Below are 22,847 nucleotides of genomic sequence, written 5' to 3' on the forward strand. Positions count from 1 at the left end.
CTCAGCAATCTTGAACGCAGCCAAAGGAGGAAAAAATGAAATCAAGCTCCCAGACGGATGGTGCATACGACGAGGGGGAAGGGGACAGACGCGGTTCAGACGGCAAGTCCCCATCGAGGGAGGAAAGAAAAGTTGCAAAAACGGATGAGTCAAAGGGCAGAGAAGAAAAAAACTGAGCAGCCGAACCACTCACAACCCCCAAACGACCCCGCCAGCCCACACGTTCGCAAGCTCCCCAGCCGCGGCGCGAAGGGAGCAGGCAGGGAGCCACCCGGCGCTGCCGGCGAGGCTGCACCGATGCTCCCGGGTGTGGGAGCGGACTGACCGTGTGGACCCGGCAGGAGCCAGAGAAGTCCTTTCTACCCTGGCCTCCCCGCGTCCAGCTCCTCCAGCCTTCACTTTCCCCCGCAGCCTCCCTGCCGCGCCGGGGGGCGTCCCTCGCGGCGGGTCCCAACTTTCCTTCCTCTGGGGGGCGCCGCGCTCCCGGGGCCGCCGCCGAGGGAGGGGGCAGGGGAGGCGGGGGGCGCGCGGCACCAGCGGGGCGCGGGGGTGGCCGGAGAGCGAGAGCCCGCGCCGGGCTGGACGCACTGGCCGCCAGAGCCCCGGCAGCGGCGCCACCCAGAACCCGCGCCGCCCCGCCCGGATTCCCCCGGGTCAGCGCCCTCAACCCGCGGCAACCGTGGTCCCACAGCCGGCGCGTGAGTAAAAGGCAACCAAGGGGACACAGACAGCCTGGCCGCTGTTACCTGAGGGGCGCACACGCCGCCGCGGCGACCACCATCGCCGTCCGTCCCGTCCCTTTCCTGGTGACCACGGCCGCCGCCGCCGAGCAACTGACACTAAGAACAACTAACTAACTACTCGCCGCGGCCGAGTCCACCGCGCGCTCCCGGCCGCTCGTCGCCCGCCCAGCCCACCAGCCTGCCCGCCTCCTCTCGGCCCCGCGCGCCGCCCCCCCGCGCGCCCTCGCCCGCTCGCCGCGCTCCTGGAGCCGTGAGCACGCGCGCGCGCGCGCACAAGCTCCAGTTGTCTCCCAGGTCTCCCTCAGCCCAGCGGGAGGAGTCGCCGCCAGGCCCCTCCTCTCTGCGTTCCAAGCTCCAGAGGACGAGACCTAAAGGGCGCCTGATTGGCTGTGGAGGGCGGGGCCAAGACAAGGGGCGGGGCTGCCGAGACCTTGGGCCCGCGAGAGCGAAAATTTGGGTTCGATTAAGCCGCATAGGAAAAGATCAGGGAAGTCTGGGCCCATCTGGACGTCGGAGCCCGCTAGGTCAGCCGTCATCGAATACAGAATATGTTTTCGAGGACGCTAATATATAGTCATGACCAATTTCAGTTCCTCTACTTTCTGCGGGCCGTCGCAATAAAAAAAAAAACTACATCTCCCAGAAACCTCCACGAAAATAAGGCTCACCTTGCGTAACCACGTAGTCCTTCGCCGCATTGGGGCAAAATAATCCCTTCATTTTTCTGAAGGGACCGTGGAAAATATTTCATTTTTCTCCTCACCGGAGCAATTGTAAATGCTGTGCGGTAAGAGGAGTTACCTGTGGAAAGGTGGTTAAGAGATTAGGTAAAGAAAAGGAAAGGACACCAAAATAAAGTGCTGCGGAAGAATTTTTGTCCAGCTGTGAGACGACGAGTGCGTGAAGTGAAGGCGATTGAGAGGGGCTGAGGGAATTGTCCTCTGTGCAAGGGACTTTCTTTAGGCCCCAGGCCCATTCCTGCCCCTGTCGTCAGCAGGTCAGTAAGCAAGGCGAGCTTGGGGGTGGCCCCAGTCGAGCTGCCTTTCACCCCTTGAAGATCACCCTTCTTTTGGTGGTGGTGGTATTGGTTTGTCTTGGTTGGAGGCCGGCTGAATGGGGGCGCCTCAACTTCCGGTTGGGGGAGGGGAGGAAGGCCGTCCTGGGGGAGGGGGGACACCCTCACTTCCTGTTGGGGGGGTGGTGATGGTTTGGGGGTGTCCAACCCACTTCCAGTGCTGGTGAGGGCTTGAAAAGGTGGTGCTTGGTGCCATTCGCGGAGACCGTATCTTGCAGCTTGGGGGTTGTGTTTTATGTGAAAAGTTAGGTTATTCCAAGTTGTGCTGAACACCAACCTACAGTCAGAATTTATGAGTTTGTTTCCACGTGGAAGATGGAGCATTTCTTCCCCAGCAAAATTGTCTCAGTGTTTTCTTCAAAGAATTCGAAAGCCCTTGTTAAAAAATCTCTATTCACCTCTGCAAGACCACATAGCTTGTGTGACTGATGAATTGCCAACACCTGCACCCCTACTCAAGTCCAGCCTCGGATGGGTGAAGTGTGGTGCCCTCTGCCTTGACATGCAACAGGAAATCTAGCTTCTCTTTTAAGGAGATAACTTTTTATTTAGGGGACTGAATGTTTTACATAAAATCCGGGGCGTTTTCTTCTTAGCAGAATGAAAATATCACACTAAAGTACTCAAATTTGATGTTACCTTAACTGATAAAATTGACGTCTTAAATTATTAGTCCTATTGATTTTGGCTACAGGTTTTGCCCTGTGCCTGAGAACAACTTCCTCAGCCTTAAAAATTCTTATGCGTAGCTTACACGTAACATTTGTGAAAGTTGCATTTTATTACATTTTCCTCCTTTGTAATTTAATTAATCACTGATTTTTAAATGGTGTCTGTTCTTTGTGGTATTAAAAGTATAGCACAAGGGTCATGAGACTCAGCTCCGATTCTAAACAGGAAAAAGCTGGCTCACAAAGGACAAAAGATCAATAAGAACTTTCTGGTTTTCCATATCTCATTTGTAATAAACTGTATGTGAGGTGGTAATAAACACTCAATAATTTTGATTCCTTGGCTTCTGTTGTCAGATAACACAATACTTAGAGGGGTGTGTGTCTGTGTGTTGAAGGAATCAATCTATTTGAAGCTTACTTTGTGAAATCTGAATAATGTTAGTAATTTTAGGATATGTTATCAGTGAACCTAGAACTGTATTGTCTTTCAAGAATTTTTGAAGTAATAAGGCCTGTGTACTTTTACTTTTGGGATTGTACTTAATCTAGCCTCAGACTCTGCAATTATTTTAATTCTATAGTAGTTTTTTTTAAAAAGCTGTTTGGTCACGCCTGTAATCCCAGCACTTTGGGAGGCCAAGGCTGGCACATCACGAGGTCAGGAGTTGGAGACTAGGCTGGCCAGCATGGTGAAACCCCGTCTCTTCAAACAATGCAAAAATTAGCTGGACATGGTGGCGCACACCTGTAGTCCCAGCTACTCAGGAGGCTGAGGCAGGAGAATTGCTTGAACCCGGGAGGTGTAGGTTGCAGTGAGCCGAGATCCCGCCACTGCACTCCAGCCTGGGCGACAGAGCGAGACTCCGTCTCAAAAATAAATAAATAAATAGCCGTTTGGTTTAGAGTTCATTAGAAAATATGTTTTAAACCAAATATTACAGTTAAAAAAAAAAAAAAAAACATGTTTTAACCTTCTGTTGTCACTTTTAAAAAAAAAAAGTCTAAGACCTTAAAATCAAGTATGATTTATATTTTGAAAGATCACACAATTGCAGTAGTTGACTGAAAAGACAAAATATTGGCTTCGTGGTTATTAATAGGTTAGGAACATGTAGACTGCCCCAAGTATTAATTGATTAAAGAAAAAGTGTTCACTATCTTCTGTATTAATGTAATATAGAAGAAAATATAGTCACCCTGACAAATGAAACTATAGTGTTAGGAAATATTGAAGTATGGAAAGATTGTAGAACTAAATGAAAAAAATAGAGAATATCATGTTAAAATACTGATTGAGGTAGAGTAATATTGCCTTTTGGAAACTGTCTTTATTAAATTGGTCTTTATGATACTCCATGGAAGAAATACAGTATAATAGAAATAAGAAAAATTGCTGCAGCTGAAAGACTTGAGCAGCTTGAAGAACTGTCTGTTTAGAAGAAAGCAATATATAAAGTACATATCTGAAAGAAGGTATTTTGTGATAAGTGGCAGTTATTCATTGGTTCCATCAAAGAAGAAATATTAGAAAAGCCTGTGAAAAATAGAGAGGGAAAGTACATAGAACCTGTTTTTATTCTTTTTAAAAATGTTTCTTTGGAGAGGCTTGCTGTCCTCCAAAGTTTTGGGTTTTTTTCTTTTTTCTTTTTTTTTTCATTAATGCCCTTTGTGCAGTTTTCTTTGCATGTTTAATGGAAATATAATATCAAAATTTAAAGAATTAAGATTAAGATTTTTGTACATGTACTGTTACTTCAAGTTAATGAATTTGAGGTTTCATTCCATTACTTGCCAGCTATATAATAAAGAAATTGTCAATTTTTTTTCAAATACTTGGATTAGATAACCATTTTGTTTCTCAAAGACTCATTGGATACACCGCTCACAGCAGTTTGAAATATTAAAACCGTAGGTCACAATTCTGGCTTCCATCTGACTGAAATTTGATTATCCACAGAGATGTTATACATAATACAGAAGTGTCTTTTCATTCTTTCATCTACTTTTCTTTGTAAAATCAGGCTAATGTTTTGCAACTATTGCTTTCTTTGTTTGTCATTTTGATGGTGGTTTATTTTTGTTGTTGTTTTTTTTGCCATAGGGTTGAGGATTAAAGGAAGTATCTTAAGAACTTGAATGGGTTTTCAACTTACTGCTTTGCTGTCTTTATTTCATAGTCTTCACGGGTATTCAAATGAGAATACCCCTTACATAACTTTTCATTATTTCGGCAAAAGTTTAGAGTGTCTACTATGTGCCAGTCACTGTTCTCAGGTCTATGAATACAGTAAATACGGCCAAATATTCGTATTCTCTTGTAGTTTACTCTCTAATTTACAAATTAAAACTGGAATTTTGCTCACTTGGTATTCCTAAATGAGCAAATGATCGGTGTTCAAACTGGATAAAGAAGCAGCCCTAAACCTGATCTCTCCTGGTCTTAATCTCTAAGCCATTCTAAACCCAGATTTGAATGTTTCATGCTAATTTTTCTCCAGACCATAGAAGCCCCTGTGTTAAATATTCAGCCCCTTTCATTGAAATATGTATCATTTTCCTACCATTCTAGCTTCGTTTGTATTGTGAAAAGAAATAAGAGTGAACAACGGGGAAAATATGGGATCAGATAGGCCCAAATTCAGCAGTGGTTTCTACATTCTACTAGCTGAGCTTACTAGCTTGGTAACCATGAGCAATTTATTTGACCTCCCTAAGCCTCAGTTTTCCTAAATCCAAATGGGGTTGTTTGGTGGAATCAGAATGTTATATGTAAATCTCCTGGTCCAATGCCTGGTGCTAGAAGCTTCATTAATGCAATTATCTTACCCCCAATCTTGCTTCTGCTTTTCTGACTATTGTGATTTGCCCACATGTCTGTTTTAAGCTGTACATTTTCCCCACAGTATGGGATGCAGTGGTAGACTGATTGAGCTTCAGCCTTGTCCCCCTATCAGCATGCTCACATAGTTGTCAAGATTTAATTTTTTTTCCTTGTAGGAAGGATAAATCACTAATTTCCATGATTAGAAGATATACAAAATAGAAAAGTTTCAAGGAAAGATTAAGGAATCTTAATCTTGGCACAAATCACTAAGGTAATTTGAATTGTTACAGGCAGACTTTCAACTCATTCTCCTAAACTTATTTAAATACTAAGACCAACAATGAAGACCTTTCACACTGTGATCATACTTCTCATTACTTATCTACACATCCAAATGGGACAGCCTCTGGGAGGAAAAAAGATTCTGTACTGCACCCAGCTTTAATATTTTTGCTCATGCTATTTTCTGCCTGAAACACTCTTTTTTCCTTGGAATCCCCGTCTATCAACATGCCACTTTCTTTCAGGTTGTTTATTGAAGAAATATTTTCTGATATCCATTCTCTTCTACACTCTCCCAAACTGTACATATTCTGTCCATTAACTCTCCAGAGCATTATACCTTTCTTACAGCATTTACTGTCCGGTGCTCCTCTTGTTTGTTTTTATTGCGTTATTGTGGTAGGTAGAGTTTATGCCTTCCCTAAAAGGCTGCAGACTAGATCTTATTCCACTCTGTGCTGTCATACCTGGCACAAGACCATTCACATCATAGGTATTCAGTAAATATTTGTGGAGGTGAGCTGGTTCTTGGAGTATGATGAAACTGATCAATAACTTTTGTCCACAATTACGCCCAGCATCAGCACAATGGCTACCATACATTAAACACTCAAATATCTATAAAATGAAAGAGTAAATAGTCATCATTCTCTCATTTGGGAGCTTCTTAGGGTGTCAGATAAGCATATATTAAGAACCTACTATATAACTGGAGCCATAAGAACTGATCTCTGCTCCCCAATTTAATTGGAAAAAAGTAAATCGTTACTAGTATCTGCAGACTTTGAAGATGGTAGGTGTTTGAGTAGGGATGGCATGGAGAGCTCAGTATAGAGTTGTTTGCATTGTGAGAGATAGCCTCTGTTACCTGAACTCAGAAACCAAATAGATTTTGATATCAAGTATTTAGACACGTAACTTATATTTCCACTCCTAGGTATATGTCCAAGAGAACTGAAAACATGTTTGCGCAAAAACTTGCATACAAATATTTGTAGCAGCCTTATTTGTAAAAGGCAAACTCAAATGTCCATTAATTATTGAATGACTAAACAAAATGTGATCTAGCCATACAATGGAATATTATTCAGCAACAAAGGAAAACAAAGTAGCAATACCTGCTGTAACATGGATAAATCTTGGAAATATTAAAGTGAAAGAAGTCACATACAAAAGGCAACATATAGTGTGATTCCATTTATTTGAGATGTCTAGATTAGGCAAAACTAATAGAGACAGAAAGCACATTAGTGGATGGGAATGGGAGTGACTGCTAGTATGGAGTTTCCTTTGAAAGTGATGAAAATGTGCCAGAATTAGATAGTGGTGGTGGTTGCATAACTTTATATACTAAAATATCTTGTCTACTAATGTACAGTTGACACCTGAACAACGAGGGGGCTAGGGGTGCTAACCCCTGTGTTGTCAAAAATCCATGTATAACTTTTGACTCCCCAAAAAGTAACTACATAAATAGCCTACTGTTGACTGGAAGCCTTACCAATAGCATAAACAGTTGATTAACATATGTTTTGTATGTTACATGTACTGTGTACTGTATTCTTACAAAGTAAGCTAGAGAAAAGAAGGTGTTACTAAAAAAATCATAAGGAAGAAAAAATATGTTTACTGTTTATTATTCATTAAGTGGAGGTGGATTATCATAAAGGTATTCATCCTTGTCATCTTCACATTGAGTAGGCTGAGAAGGAGGAAGAGGAAGGATTGGTCTTACAGTCTCAGGTCGTGGAGGCAGAAGAAAATCAGCATATAAGTGGACTCATGCAATTCATCCCATGTTGTTCAAGGGTCAACTGTACAAAAAAAAAATCCTGAAGTGTACACTAAAGGGGTCAGTTTTATGGTATGTGAATTATATCTAAAAGAGAGATACTTAGACTTGAAGAATAGGGGATTTTGAATGGGGCCAGAAGAAAGAAGCAAGAGGTATGAAAGCAAGGAAATGATCATTCTTTCTCAGATCCTAGAGAGAAATGTAAGCAGCTAGGTACAGGGCTGAAGGTATGTTAAAGATCAGGTGAGGATGGATTTGAGGATAGCTTCTGGCTTTTTGTCTTAATGTAGCAGGGATTGTGGTAAATGCTTAGACTACAGAGGTATTAACAAAGGAGAAAGACATCTTATGACCTTGAAGGAAGCTTCAGATTTCTTCTTGACTAGGTCAAGGATGTGGTATATAGTCTTTTTGGTTTCTGTGTTACAGTTAGCTGAGTTTAAAGAGTGGAAGTATTCTAAGGTAAGGAGTCTAGTAGCAATCAAAACAAAGTTACTAGGGAAGATGGGAGAGCAGGGACTAGACAAAGATGTTAGAATTTGATTCTAAAGCTCTCCCCAGGTAATGAAAATAGATAAATCTTAATGAGGAGGAACCAAGAGCAGTGATTTGGAGAAGTCAGTACAAATAAAGGTATTCATTTGGAGAAATATTTGAATGCCTTTTATGTGCCAGGCACTATTAAATAAAACTATAGCTATTTTCGTTATTTGACTTTTTTTCTGAAAATAAAATCTTATGAGTGTGATTAATGGTTCTACAAGCATGGGTAGTTCTAGATATGATACCTACGTTTCCCTAAAAGATTGTACTGATTTTTGATGATACCAGCAATGTATAAGGATGTTGTTTTCTCCACGATTTTGCCAGCAAAGTTTTTTGGCTAATTGAACAGACATAAAATTATTCTTCTCTTTGCTTATAATCTGATAAGTGTTTCCATACCATGGAACCTGGATCTGTTGGAACATGAAGGAATTCAAGCCCCTTATAAGTGTTACCCCATATGGCTTCTTTAAAGGATATGGATTTTTAAGGATCCTAGAAATCAAAATTCTGTGATTTTATTCAGCTCAAAAAAATACTTTTATTCAGTACTGCTGTCCTTATTTTCTGAATAATAGTCAAGATTCAGACCACACTGAGCCATAATTCCAATTCCCATTTGACTAACATTTATTTAATATTGTGCTGGGCACTACATATTATCTTAATTCAAATAGTTTGGCGTTTTTCCATGTGAGAAAAATTAAGTTTAGAGAGATTGGGTTACTTGCCCAAAATCACTTAACCAGTAAGTGGTAGAGACAGGATTTGAATGCAGATCCTCTAAGGCCAATGTTTATTCTCATACTCCATGATCCTTCAGTATCACCACTAAAATTTACTGGAGGATAATGAAAGTTGGAAAATAAATCTGAACTGGAACTTGGGACAATCAAGCACTGACTTACCTCTGTACATAATGAAGCATTTAGCAGAGATGTTGTTTGTTGTTTTGTTTTGTTTTGTTTTTACTGGGGAGGCTATAGTACATAAACAGAGCGAAAGATCTTGGTATAGTTAAACCCACATTTTCAAGGCCTTCTGTATTCTGCCTGATGATCAGGTACCTACTACCCCAAAATCTGTGATGGTAACAAAGAAGGAGGAAGGCAGTGGTAGAAAAGCAACTGCCTTTGGGTATACACAGTAAGATTTATGTGATTGTAGAAAGAGCAGGCAAATGATGTGGCCTTCAGAGAATCCCACAAAGTAACCTTTTAAAATAGTAACTTAAAGTCTGACATAAGATTCATAACAGGTTATTCATCACAAGATAAGATATTCAAAGCATAGCATGTAAGATACTCAAAGCATATCAGCAAAAAAGGAGAGATTCCTTCATTTTTATTCGGGTATGGTATACTCACAAAGCAAATTTAATATCAGGAATATAAAACAAGAGATACCATGTTCCAATTCTGGCTTTAGTCGGATATTATAAAATTTAATCCCAATTTACAGATAAGGCAATTCAGGGCTCAAGATTACACACCAAATAAGTGGACTGTAGGCTGGGCGTGGTGGCTCCTGTAATCCCAACACTTTGGGAAGCCAACGCAGAAGGATCGCCTTAGCCCAGGAGTTTGAGACCAGCTTGGGCAACGTAGTGAGATGCCGTCTCAACAAAAAATAAAAAATGACCAGACATGGTGGTGTATACACATGTAGTCACAGCTACTCAGGAGGCTGAGGCCAGAGGATTGCTTAAGCCCGGGAGTTGAAGGCTGTGAGCTGTTATTGAGCCACTGCACACCAACCTGGGCTGCAGAGCAAGACTCTGTCTCAAAAAAAAAAAAAAAAAAAAAAATGCGGGGGGCGCTGTAGAACGTAGGTCTTTAATCTATGTGGTGGTTTTGCAGTTTATAGGTATAATTTTTAAATAATATGTTAGCCAGGCACAGTGGCTTGTATCTATAATCTCAACATTTTGGGAGGCTGAGACAGGAGGATTGCTTGAGGCCAGGAGTTTGAGAGTAACGCAGGCAACATAGCAAGACCCCATCTCTATTAAACAAAATAATAATAATTTAATATGGTTTTTTTTTTTTTTTTTTTTTTTTTTTTTGAGACGGAGTCTTGCTCTGTCTCCCAGGCTGGAGTGCAGTGGCGCTAGTGAGCTCACACGATTCTCCTGCCTCAGCCTCCCAAGTAGCTAGGATTATAAGTACCTGCCTGCTTCAAAAGAAATGATATCCAGCACTCCATTTTTTCTTTTTCAGCCTCAAAATTCCTATCTCCTTTTTTTTCCCCTTGTCCACATGTCCTTCATTCTTATACTTCATAGCTTTAATTCCTATTCTCTTGACACAAACCTTCATTTTGGTTGCTGATGGCATCGTAATTACCATAACTTTTTGGCTTAATAACAGTAGCAGTTATATCAACAAATAATAACATGTTCATACTCTTGAGCCAATAATTCCACATATAGAACTTTATTCTAAGAAAGTATTTTAAAGAAGAAAAATAGTTAAAGGTACAAAATGTTAATAGCACTGATATCTATACTATACTGTCTAAAGACTTGAAATCTTCTAAACATTCAACAATATAATAATGCTTAAGCAAATTATTGCCTGTCTACTCAGTGGGCTATAAGACATTCATTTTTCACAATAGCGTCTTTAAGAATACATTGAAAGATGTTGTAAGAATGTTTTTGCAAAAATGAAAAGGAGAAACAAATCAGAAGGAAACAAAGTAGAAAAACTAATGTGATTGGTGTCTATTTCTAAAGCATTTATATTTTCTGTATAATAATAATTTATATTTATTGACAACTTACTAGTGTCAGGAACAATACTCAAGCAACATTATAGAAGTAACATTGTGTAGTTATTGAAAACTAGTGTTCTAGAGTCAAATCTTAGCTTCATCACTTACTAATATGTGATCTTGAAAAGGAAATGGAAGATAACTATGTCTACAACAAATTATTAAATCTGTATAAAGTATTTGGCACATAGAAAACCTGCAATAAGAATGTTTTTGTTATCAGACATTTTATAAATATGTCTCGTTTAATCTTCGCATCCTCACAATAACCTCATTAGATAGTGTTATGTTCATTTTACATGAAAGAAAATTGAAACTTCAAATGTTTAAATACTCTAGGTTAAATAACTTGCCAAATCACTTAACTAATAAGCAGTAGAGTTTTGATTCAGAGCCCAAGCTGTGATTGCCACTTATGACTCTGAGAGATGACGTTACTGCAGACTAATGCTTTTGCTAAGAATAGGAAAGATGAGATTTAAAAAGAAAAGTGAGGTCATCAAAGACCTGCTGAGGCATCCAGGACTTAAGAAACCACAATTGTAGAACCAAAGGAGCTTCAGAGAAGTGGGCTGATGTTCCATGCTTCTCTTTTTTCCTAGGAATTTGCTAATTCTTAGAGCATGACAAGATGCTATGAAACTTAGCAGAGGGTTTCTTGTAAAAGCAGAGAAGCTGTTAGTTTTATGGGGCTGAGCAGACAGAACTTGGATTTTAGAGATCCCCAGGTAGCTAGTACTTAGAGAAGGATGGTACCAAGAAACTATTTTTTAAAACTTGTTTTCCCTTCACAATGTTTGCTACGCAGAGTCTATAACTGTAAGAAAGTTAATTTGTATTGCTTTAAGCCAATAGCTTTAAATAACTTGTTACAGCAACAATATGAAACTATTACAGAGACATGAGGAAATGATGAAGAAGTCTAACATATGTATGACTGAAGGAGAGAAAGTTAAAAGCAGTAATATATATATGTATACATGTATATACACATACATGTATATATTATATATATATATATTTTTTGAGACAGTGTCTCACTCTGTCTCCCAGGCTGGACTGCAATGGCGCCATCTCGGCTCACTGCAAGCTCCGCCTCCCGGGTTCACACCATTCTCCTGCCTCAGCCTCTGGAGTAGCTGGGACCACAGGCACCCGCCACCACACCAGCTAATTTTTTTTTGTATTTTTAGTAGAGATGGGGTTTCACCATGTTAACCAGGATGGTCTCGATCTCCTGACCTCGTGATCTGCCCACCTTGGCCTCCCAAATTGCTGGGATCATAGGCATGAGCCACCACGCCCGGCCTAGAAGGAGTAATATTTTAAGAGACAGTGATTGAGAATTTTCCAAAATCGATGCAAATATCAAGACATGGATTTGAAAAGTGCAAGAAACGCCAAGCAAAATAAATACAAGGAGTACCACACTTTCATTCTTCATAGTAAAAATAAAACTGCTGAAAGTAACCAGAGGAAAAAAGACACATCATCTTCAAAGGAACAATTAGCCTGACATCTGACTTGTCAACAGAAATAATGGGGGCCAGAAAACAATACAATGTAACTTTTTTTTTTTTTTTTGCTTTTACCTACTTGGTTTGTTTGTTTGTTTATTTATTTATTTATTTTGAGATGGAGCTCCCTCTGTCACCTAGGCTGGAGTGCAGTGGCATGATCTCATCTCACTGCAGCCTTTGCCCCTTGTGTTCAAGTGATTCTCCTGCCTCAGCCTTCCAAGTAGCTGGGATTACAGGTGCATGCTACCACACCCAGCTAATTTTTGTATTTTTAGTAGAGACGAGGTTTCACCATGTTGGCCAGGCTGGTCTCGAACTCCTGACCTCAGGTGATTTGCCTGCCTTGGCCTCCCAAAGTGCTAGGATTACAGATGTGAGCTACCACGCCCGGCTGCCTTTTTTTTTTTTTTTTAATTGACAAAAATTATATGTATTATGTACAGCATGGTGTTTTGAAATATGTATACATTGTGGAATAGCTAAATTGAGCTAATTAACATATGTATTACCTCACACAATTTATGTAAGAACACTGAACATCTACTCTCTTAGCAGTTTTCAAGAATATAACACATTGTTATTAACTATAGTCAATATATTGTACAATAGCTATCTCAAACTTATACCTCCTCTCAAACTGAAATTTTGTATCCTTTGACCAACATCTTCCCAACCCCACCCCACCCGTGGTAACTACCATTCTACACTCTACTTCTATGAGTTCAGGTTTTCTAGGTTCCACGTATGAGATCATGTGGTATTTGTCAGTACCAGGCTAATTTCACTTAACAGATAATGCCCTCCAGGTTCATTCATTTTGTTGCAAATGACAGGATTTCCTTCCTCTTTAAAGCTGAATAGTATTCCATTGTGTATATATACCACATTTTCTGTGTTCATCTGTTGATGGATACTGAGGCTGATTCCATATCTTGGCTATTGTGAATAATGTGGCAATAACCCTGAGAGTGCAGATATCTTTTCAACATAGTAATTTCATTTCCCTTGGATATATTCTCAGAGAACGCAACCTTTAAGTTCCTTAAAGAAAATAACTGCCAATCTAGAAATCATGATGGCAATTAGAACACATTTGCAACAGAATAATGAAAATACATATGAAAATGTGTGAATCAGTTAAAGCTATACTCAATGAAAAATGTGTAGCCTTAAATGCATATATTAGAATAGAAAAAAGGAAAAATCAGTTATCTAAATACCCATCAAGGTAGGAAAAGAACAGCAAATTAAACCCAAAGTAAGTAGAAGAAAGGAAATAATAGAAAAATAGAAATCAATGAAATAGAAAACAAATTGTCGGCCAGGCACAGTGGCTCATGCCTGTAATCTCAGCACTTTGGGAGGCTGAGGTGGGTGGATCACCTGAGGTCAGGAGTTTGAGACCAGCTTGGCCAACATGGCAAAACCCCATCTCTATTAAAAATACAAAAATTAGCTGTGCATAGTGGCGGGCGCCTGCAATCCCAGCTACTCGGGAGGCTGAGGCAGGAGAATCACTTGAACCGGGGAGGCAGAGGTTGCAGTAAGCCGAGATCGTGCCATTGCACTCCAACCTGGGTGACAAGAGCGAAACTCCGTCTCAAAAAATAAAAGAAGACAACAAATTGGCAGTAGGGAATAACAAGACCAAAAGTTGGTTCCTTAAAAAGATTGGTAAAATGCGTAGACCTCTAGCAATATTGATAAAGAAAAAAAAAAAAGCATAAATTACCAATATCAGGAATGAAAAGGGAACATTTCTTTACAGATTCTACAGATGTCAAAAAGGTAGGAAGATAATCATGAACAATCTTATATAGACAGATTTGAAATTTTAGATGAAATGGACAAATGGTTAAATGCTTTATTTAAATTGGCATAAAAAATTGACGTGAAGAAATACAGTATCTGAAAACTGTTTTTATCTGTTAAGTAAATTGAATTCAGTATTTAAAATTTTCGCTGGGCATGGTGGCTCATGCCTGTAACTTCAGCACTTCAGGAGGCCAAGGCTAAAGAATCATTTAAGGCCAGGAGTTCAAGACCCTGTCTCTACAAGAAAATTTTTAAAATTAGCCAGGCATGGTGATGTGCACCTATAGTCCTAGCTTACTCGGGAGGTAGGAAGATCGGTTGAGCCTAGGAGTTCGAGGTTGCAGTAGGCTGTGATTGTGCCACTGCACTCCAGCCTGGGTGATAGAGACCCTGTCTTTAAAAAAAAAAAAAAAAAAATCTACAAAGAAAACCAGGTCTACCTGACTTCACTGATGAATTCTTACAAATATTTAAGGAAGAAATAACCCCAGTGTTACTCAAACTCTTCAATAGAATACAAGTTGTTTTACGAGATCATCTAAGCCTTAATGCCAAGACCTGGCAGCTATATTTTGAGAGAAGATATTTACAGAGCAGTATCTTTCATGAACCTAAATGTGTTACTTGGGAATATAGGAACTCTCAAAGAATCTATAGACAAACTATTAGAATTAATAAGCAAACTTATACGAGCAACCAACAGTTAGAAAGTGAAATTTTTAAAATACCATTTACAATAGAATCAAACAAATCAAATTTAAGTCTTATAAGATCTTTACATAGGAAACTGTAAAACAGAGAGAAGCAAGATGTAATAGGTAGTCATAGATTGGAAGACTTGGTATTGTAAAGATATCATTTCTCTCCAAATTGATCTATAGATTAAATGGAATCCTAATAAAATCTCGGGATTTGTGTACATGATGGAAGGAGGGACTAACAAGTTGATTCTAAAATTCACATAGACATGAAAAGGACTAAGTAGTCAAGACAATCTTGAAGAACAAAGTTGTAAGACTTTATCAGATAACAGGATTTATTATAAAGCTACAGTAATTACAGTGTGGTAATGGCGCAAGGACAGACAGATCTGTGGAACATAACTGAGAGCCCAGAAGCAATCCCATATGTATATAATTAATTAATGACAACAGTAGCATCCACCACAGTAGGTGAGGGATGGATTTTTCATTGAATGGTGCCTGGTTGTGTGTGGAAGGGGCAGGGAATGAATCCTTGACCCCTTACCTCACAACATATACAAAAATCACTTCTAATAAGTTTCTAGTTAGATTATAGAGCTAAATGTGAAAGAAAAATTTAAGGAGAAACTGGAAAACACCTTTATGATCTTGGAGTAGGTAATGATCTGAAAAGGAAGGAGAAGGTTGAATAAATTGGAGTTTATGAAATTAAAAACTTCTCTTCATTAAAAGACATTATTATGAGAATGAAAAGACTAGTAGACTAGTTGCAGAATGAGAATACATATTTGTAATACATGTATTCAACAAGGGACTTGTAGAGCTCTTACAGATCAATAGGAAAAAACAAATAATCAAATTTCAAAAAGGACAAAATACTTCAATAGGCACTCCACAAAAGAAACTATCCAAAGGCCAATATGCATCCACCTATTTTATTTACATCAAATGAGTGCAAATTAAAGCCACAATGAGATACTTGAGACCTCTCAGTATCTTGAGACCCCTCCCTACATCCCCACTGAAATGGCTAAAACTAAAAAGATTTAGAATATCAAGTATTGATGATGTGAAGACACTGAAACTCGTATGTTTCTCGTAGGTGTGTATATTTTTACAGCCGTTTTGGATATCAGTTTGGCTGTGTATTCCAAAAGGTGATCATACACCCTCTGACCCTCTGACCCAGCTGTTCCTAGGTATACACCCAACAGAAATTTATATATATATGTTCACCAAAAGACACAAATGGACAAGAATGTTCATAGTAGCATCATTCTTTTTTTTTTTTTTTTTTTTTTTGAGAGGGAGTCTCGCTCTGTCGCCCAGGCTGGAGTGCAGTGGCCGGATCTCCGCTCACTGCAAGCTCCGCCTCCCGGGTTTACGCCATTCTCCTGCCTCAGCCTTCCAAGTAGCTGGGACTACAGGCGCCCGCCACCTCGACCAGCTATTTTTTTGTATTTTTAGTAGAGACGGGGTTTCACCGTGTTGGCCAGGATGGTCTCAATCTCCTGACCTCGTAATCCGCCCGTCTCGGCCTCCCAAAGTGCTGGGATTACAGGCTTGAGCCACCGCGCCCAGCCGTAGCATCATTCTTAATAGCCCAAATGTCCATCGAAATAGAATGGGTAAGCAAATGTTTCTTGTATTTACATGGATGATCATATATCGAGCATAATATCGAGTAAAAGAAGCCAGATAAGTGCATGTAAGTACAAATAATTACATAGTATATGAATAAAGTTCAAAAACAAGCAGAACAAATCTTAGAAGTCACAGTAATTACTTTTACTGGGATAGCGAATGGGAAGGGGCATAAGATGGGGGACTTCTGCTTGTTGTAATCTGTTTATTCTGGTAGGGCTACAGGTGATACAGTCTATGAAAAGTTGTCAAGCTGTACACTTACAATTTGCATAATTTTTGTTTTATACTCTATTTATTTTGGAGACAGTCTTCTCTGTCACCCAGGCTGGAGTGCTGTGGCACGATCTTGGCTCACTGCAGCCTCCGCCTACTGGGCTCAAGCAGTTCTTCTGCCTCAGCCTCCCAAGCAATCCCATATGTATATAATTAATTAATGACAACAGTGGCATCCACCACAGTAGGTGAGGGATGGATTTTTCATTGAATGGTGCCTGGTTGTGTGAATGTGCCTGGGACTACAGACACATGCCACCATGCCTGGCTAAATTCTTTTCTTGTATTTTTTTAAGTAGAGATGGGGTTTCACCATGTTGGCCAGGCTGCTCTCAAACTCCTGACCTCAAGTGATCTGCCCACCTCAGCCTCCCAAAGTGCCAGGATTACAGGTGTGAGCCACTGTACCCAGCCATTTGTTTTGTACTTTAAGTTTACTTAAGCCCTTCACTCCCTCAACGACTTGAAGGACTGTATTATTTTTCTCTACATTCCCTATATGCAAACCATGTAGATGGTATGCTTCTACCCCCGCCACTCCATCAAAAGGGCTCTACTAGGTCACTAATAACTTCCATGTTGTCAAAAAACTTGGACATTTTTTGCATTCTCATTTAATCCCAGTAACATATAGGTACATCTTTTTTTTTTTTTTTCCTTGAAATAGTCTGACACCATGCACTCCTGGCTCTCTGCCTACCTGTGTTCATGTCCTCTTTGCAATCTCCTCCTCTACTCATCTTCTAACTGTTGAGTTCCTCAGGACACAATTCTAACTCCTTTTAACCTGTTATCTCTCCCTAGGTTATACCTTACATTCATGCTTTAAAATACCATCGACTATACTTGCTGGAAACTCTACTATACTTGCTAGAAACTCCTAAACTCCTATCTCCATCTCAGACTTTTCTTCTGTGTACAGAGTACAACTTGATATTTTATCTCAAAGCCATCTTAAAATGAACATGCCTAATCTTAATACTTTTTCTACTTCTACATTTCGAGTATTCCTTATCTCCATAAATGACGACTCAATCTACTGATTTCTTCGTTAAAAATCTTGGGCTCATTCTTGAGACCTCTTACTACTCCCCTTATCCCTTCAACACACACCCCTATCCAGACCACTGCACGATTCTATTGATTCTACCTCCTAAATATATCTCGGATTCACCCTCTTTGCTACATCTTCCCTGTTGTTATCCTTTTCTAAGCCACCGTCATGCTAAGGAGGACTGGTGGACGATGGGAGTAACTTCCCTACTGATCGTTATAGATCCATTCTCTTTTTTTTTCCTCCCCCAAGACAGAGAGTCTCACTCTGCTGCCCAGGCTGGAGTGCAGTGGCATGTTCTTGGCTCATTGCATCCTCTGCCTCCCAGGTTCAAGCAATTCTCCTGCCTCAGCCTCCCACATAGCTGGGGCCATGGGTGTGCACCACCATGCCCAGCTAATTTTTGTATTTTTAGTAGAGACAGGGTCTCACCATGTTGGCCAGGCTTGTCTCGAACTCCCAATCTCAAGTGATCCACCTGCCTCGGCCTCCTAAAGTGCTGGGATTCAGGTGTGAGCCACCATGCCTGGCCTCTAGATCCATTCTTACACATTCATTCTTTACACAGAAGTCTGAATGACCCTTTAGAAAGCATAAATGTCACATCATGCCCCTCCTTAAAATTCCTCAGAGGTTTACTCTTATACTTTGGGGAAAACCCGGATTTCTGACATAGCCCCAATTCTCTTCAGGATTTGGTTCCTGTCTACCTGCCTTTGTTGCTTTCCTCTCTGGCTCATTTTTCTCCAGCCACAAGCTGCCTTTCACTTCCTCCAAAGCATCAAGTTCTCTCTCACCTCTGGGCCTAATAAGCTAGTTCCTCAGTATGCAACGTACCTACTTAACGTTTAACTCTCAGGTTATGTGTTCCTTCTTCAAAGAAGTCCCCTGTCTAAATGAAATCTCCCCTGTTATTCTATAGCTTTCTGTTCTTTTCCTTCAGGGCATTTTAAACAAATTTAAAGTTTATTTATTGGTATATTTGCTGAACATCTTTCACCTCCAACTCGAGTTTTTCACGAGGGAAGAGACAATTTGTTCACCATTGTATTGCTGGTATCTTAACCATGTACCTGGTAGATATTATTGAAAATATATAATGAGTAAGAAAATAGATCATGCCATCCTAGGTAAACTACAGGTAGGGAAGTACTTCATAGGTGTGTCCTGTGCCCTGAGAGCATGAAGGAGTTGCTTGTTTCCTCTGGTTTGGTACTTTATTTCTTAAAAATTCCTCTCTGAAAGAGGGACCAAGTAATCACTGTACTGCCTAGAGACAAGTTTTTGATGATTAGTCAGTCTTCTCAGTGCTAAGCTAAATTGGCCGCGTGTGCAGATTTTATTTAAGCCCCCAGAGAGGAATGCACCTGCCTATATTTTTTAGATTGAAACTTTTTTTTTTTCTTTTTTTTGAGATGGAGTTTCACTCTTGTTGCCCAGGCTGGAGTGCAGTGGCGTGATCTTGGCTCACTGCAACCTCTGCCTCCCGGGTTCAAGAGATTCTCCTGACTTAGCCTCCTGGGTAGCTGGGATTACAGGCATGCACCACCATGCCTGGCTAATGTTTGTATTTTTCTAGTAGAGATGGGGTTTCACCATGTTGGCCAAGCTGGTCTTGAACTCCTGACCTCAGATGATCTGCCCGCCTCAGCCTCCCAAAGTGTTGGGATTACATGCGTGAGCTACTGTGTGCAGCCCTAGATTGAAACTCTTTAAAAGTAAAGGTAGAGAGTTCTCAGTAGCAGTCTTGAATAACTTGTCTTCTTTTCTAGAACTGCAATTTTGTTCATTTTTTTGAGACAGGATCTTGCTCTGTGGCCCAAGCTGGAGTGCAGTGGCACGATAACTCACTGCAGCCTTGAACTCCTAGGCAAAAATGATCCTCCCGCCTCAGCCTCCTGAGTAGCTTAAGACTGCAAGCACATACCACCACACTAAGCTAGGTTTTTAGTTTTAATTTCTTTTTTTTTTTTTAGAGACAGGGTCTTGCTATGTTGTCCAGGCCAGTCTCAAACTCCTGGGCTCAAGCGATCCTACCACCTTAGCCTCCCAAAGAGCTGGGATTATAGGTGTGAGCCACTGCACTCAACCAAACTGCAATTTTAAAAAAACATATAAGGGCCCTACAAAGGAAAGGTAGTCTAATCGCATTTGGTTACTCTTGAGATTTACAATATTATTTGTAAGTATTATTAGCTATTTTAGTCACATAAATATGCCATAATGCAACCAGAGTAAGTATATGACATGTCTTTTAATCACAATAATCAGAATAATGCAAAAAATTACCATACTTCATAATATTAATGTATTCATGTGTTTTATAAGTTATACACATCTATTATGATTTGATATTACAAGATACTCTGCATTTTCTTATATAGCTTATGTTTGCTTTCTTCATCCTATAGTTTTTAATTAAATTATTGTTTTTGAAGCTGATTTTAGTACAATAAGATGTTTAATTGCACATTTGATAGAAAATTATAAACACAACAATTTGAAACAGCTTTCAGGCTACTAGCATTTCCCAAAACCCATTAAAAAATGTCTGTTTACTACCAAATTTAAACCAGATAAATTTCATTTCAAGAGAAAATGTTTTTGAGGTTTTTTTTTTGTTTTTTTGTTTTTTTGAGACGGAGTCTCCTCTGTCACACAGGCTGGAGTGCAGTGGCGCGATCTCGGCTCACTGCAAGCTCCGCCTCCCGGGTTCACGCCATTCTCCTGCCTTAGCCTCCCGAGTAGCTGGGACCACAGGCACCCACCACCACACTGGCTAATTTTTTTGTATTTTTAGTAGAGACGGGGTTTCACGGTGTTAGCCAGGATGGTCTTGATTTCCTGACCTCGTGATCCACCCACCTCCGCCTCCCAAAGTGCTGGGATTATAGGCATGAGCCACCGCACGTGGCTGTAGGTTTGGAGTTCATTATAAAGAAAAACTTTCCAATTGTCAGAGCTATTGAAAAGTGGGAGTAGACATTCCCGAGAGACTTTCAGGTTGGGGGCTGAGCCTCGGTTGTATGGTTGGACTCAGTGATCTTTGTGGGACCTTCTAATCCTGGAATTATCTTAATCAATGCTGCTTTTTAAAATTTTACTTTCTAAAACTGTGGCATATACAGTAAAGTATAAAAATCAATGAATTTTTACATAGATATATACATGTGCCTGTGAATATTTTCATCACTCTGGGAGGCTCTTCAGTCATTACCTTCTCTCTCCCCACCAGAGATAACCACTATTCTGATTTCTGTCACTATACGGTTGTTTTACTTGTTATTGAGCTTCATATAAATGTATTCATAGAATATTTATTCTCGTGGGTCTGGCTTCTTTTGTTCATGATCATATCTATGAGCTTCATCCGTGTTGCATGTAGCAGTAGTTCAATCTGTATAGTATTCCACTGATTTCATTGTAAGACTATATCATAACATAGCCATGCTACTGTTGATGGACACATGGGTTGGTTCCACTTTGAGGTTATTATTTAAAAAGCTGCCATGAACATTCTCATACATGTCTTCGGTTGGTTATATACACTCATTTCTCACTAGGAATGGAGTTGCTGGTTCATAGGATAGGTGTGTTTTAACAGGTATTGCTAAATAGTTTTCCAAAGTGATTGTCCCCATTTAGATTCCCAGTAGCATCCTAAGAGAATTTCTGTTCTTCTTCATCCTTGGTACCTCTGTGTATTGTCATTTTTTTTTTATTTTAGCCATTCTGGTGGGTATATAATACTAACTCTTTTTCTATAGCTATCGATAATTTGGATAGTCTCTTTATGAAGTGCTTGCTTTTGTATTTAACCCCCTTTTTTTAAAAAAAGGGATAATTTATTTTTAATCTTAGTGATATTTAGGAGTTCTTTGTATATTCTAAATATCAGTCTTTAGGGAATATATGTATTACAAATACAATTTCCCAGTCTGTGGCTTGCCTTTTTACTCCTTTAACATGATCTTTTGATGAACAGACATTCTTAACTGTAGTGGACTCCAATTTGTCACTTTTCTCTAATGTGGTTAGTGCTTTGTCCTCTTCAAGAAACCTTTGCCTAGCCTAAGATCATGAAGACATTTAGACTGGTAATTCTTAAATTGTAGTATTAAACTAGATAATAGCGAACTTTTGTTGGTTTACACACACAAAAAGAACTAAATGGATAGAAATGTACTATTTTCTTCCATAATTTATTTTGAAACTTTGGGTATTAACTATAAACAAGTAGATAATGATACTTATCTGAAATTTATTAACTGAGAAAGTGTCAGTTAGGATAGGCTAGGTTATTGCTATTTATATTGCTGTGGTAATAAACAACCACAAAATCTCAGTGGCTTTCTTTCTTCACTTATGCTATTTGTACAAAGTGGGTCAACATGGGGCTATGCTATTTGTGGTCACTTAGACAACCAGGCTGATGTAAACTCTATCACAATATATACTTTCACAGTCACTGTATTCAGGGGAGGGAAACATGGCAAATTGCTTATAGACTCAGATTTTCTGCCCAGAGGAATCATATGTCACTCACTGTCATTGCCCATGAGTTACATGGGCCTTGTGTCTTCTCTGAGGCAGTGAGGAAGTTTCCTCTTATGTTTCTGAAAGGAGATCTAAATATTTTTGAATAGCCATAGTGACTATCACAGTTAAACATGAGTAAGTTACTTAACCCCTCTGTGGATCAGTTTGTTCACTATAAAATAGGAGCTAATGATAATAATATCTACTTGATATGGTGGATGTGAGGATTAAGTGGGATCATACATGTATAGCTCTTAAAATAGTGCCTGGTACTTAGTAAGCAATAAATTCTTGCTGCAATTATTGCTATCATTGTTGTTATTAGGCTCTTACTATATGATGATACCATACTACCTGCTTTATTTACACAGATTAGTTCTTGAGATAACTTCCTTATAGTATATACTATTGCTCTTCTCATTTATAGGATAGGAAAACATTGGTTCAGAGCTTTTGACTAGCTTGCCCAAGTTCCACAGCTAATAAGTAAAATATGAGATTGGAATCTAGGCAGTCTGACAGAGCCCTCAATATAAACTGAGACTCCCTCCCAGATAGCAAATAAATATGAACAGAATTCA

At 39.7% G+C, this 22,847-nt stretch overlaps 2 protein-coding genes across 4 annotated transcripts in view; one reads left to right on the forward strand and one right to left on the reverse strand.

The window, feature by feature from the left end:
* PEAK1 (pseudopodium enriched atypical kinase 1) overlaps nt 1–900 on the reverse strand; it is a 301,809-nt gene extending 300,909 nt beyond the window's left edge. The window contains exon 1 of the mRNA XM_025390349.1: nt 747–900. The gene's annotated coding sequence lies outside the window, so the exon portion shown is untranslated. The remainder of the gene's footprint in view (nt 1–746) is intronic.
* A 236-nt stretch (nt 901–1,136) lies between these two features.
* The window catches only part of HMG20A (high mobility group 20A), a 69,508-nt gene continuing 47,797 nt past the window's right edge, over nt 1,137–22,847 (forward strand). For 2 of the 3 annotated variants that reach the window (XM_025389960.1, XM_025389961.1), the window contains exon 1: nt 1,137–1,740. The gene's annotated coding sequence lies outside the window, so the exon portion shown is untranslated. The remainder of the gene's footprint in view (nt 1,741–22,847) is intronic. The other variant, XM_025389962.1, reaches the window with a different exon arrangement.

Source organism: Theropithecus gelada, chromosome 7a (assembly GCF_003255815.1).
Source record: "Theropithecus gelada isolate Dixy chromosome 7a, Tgel_1.0, whole genome shotgun sequence".
Classification (NCBI taxonomy): Eukaryota; Metazoa; Chordata; class Mammalia; order Primates; family Cercopithecidae; genus Theropithecus; species Theropithecus gelada.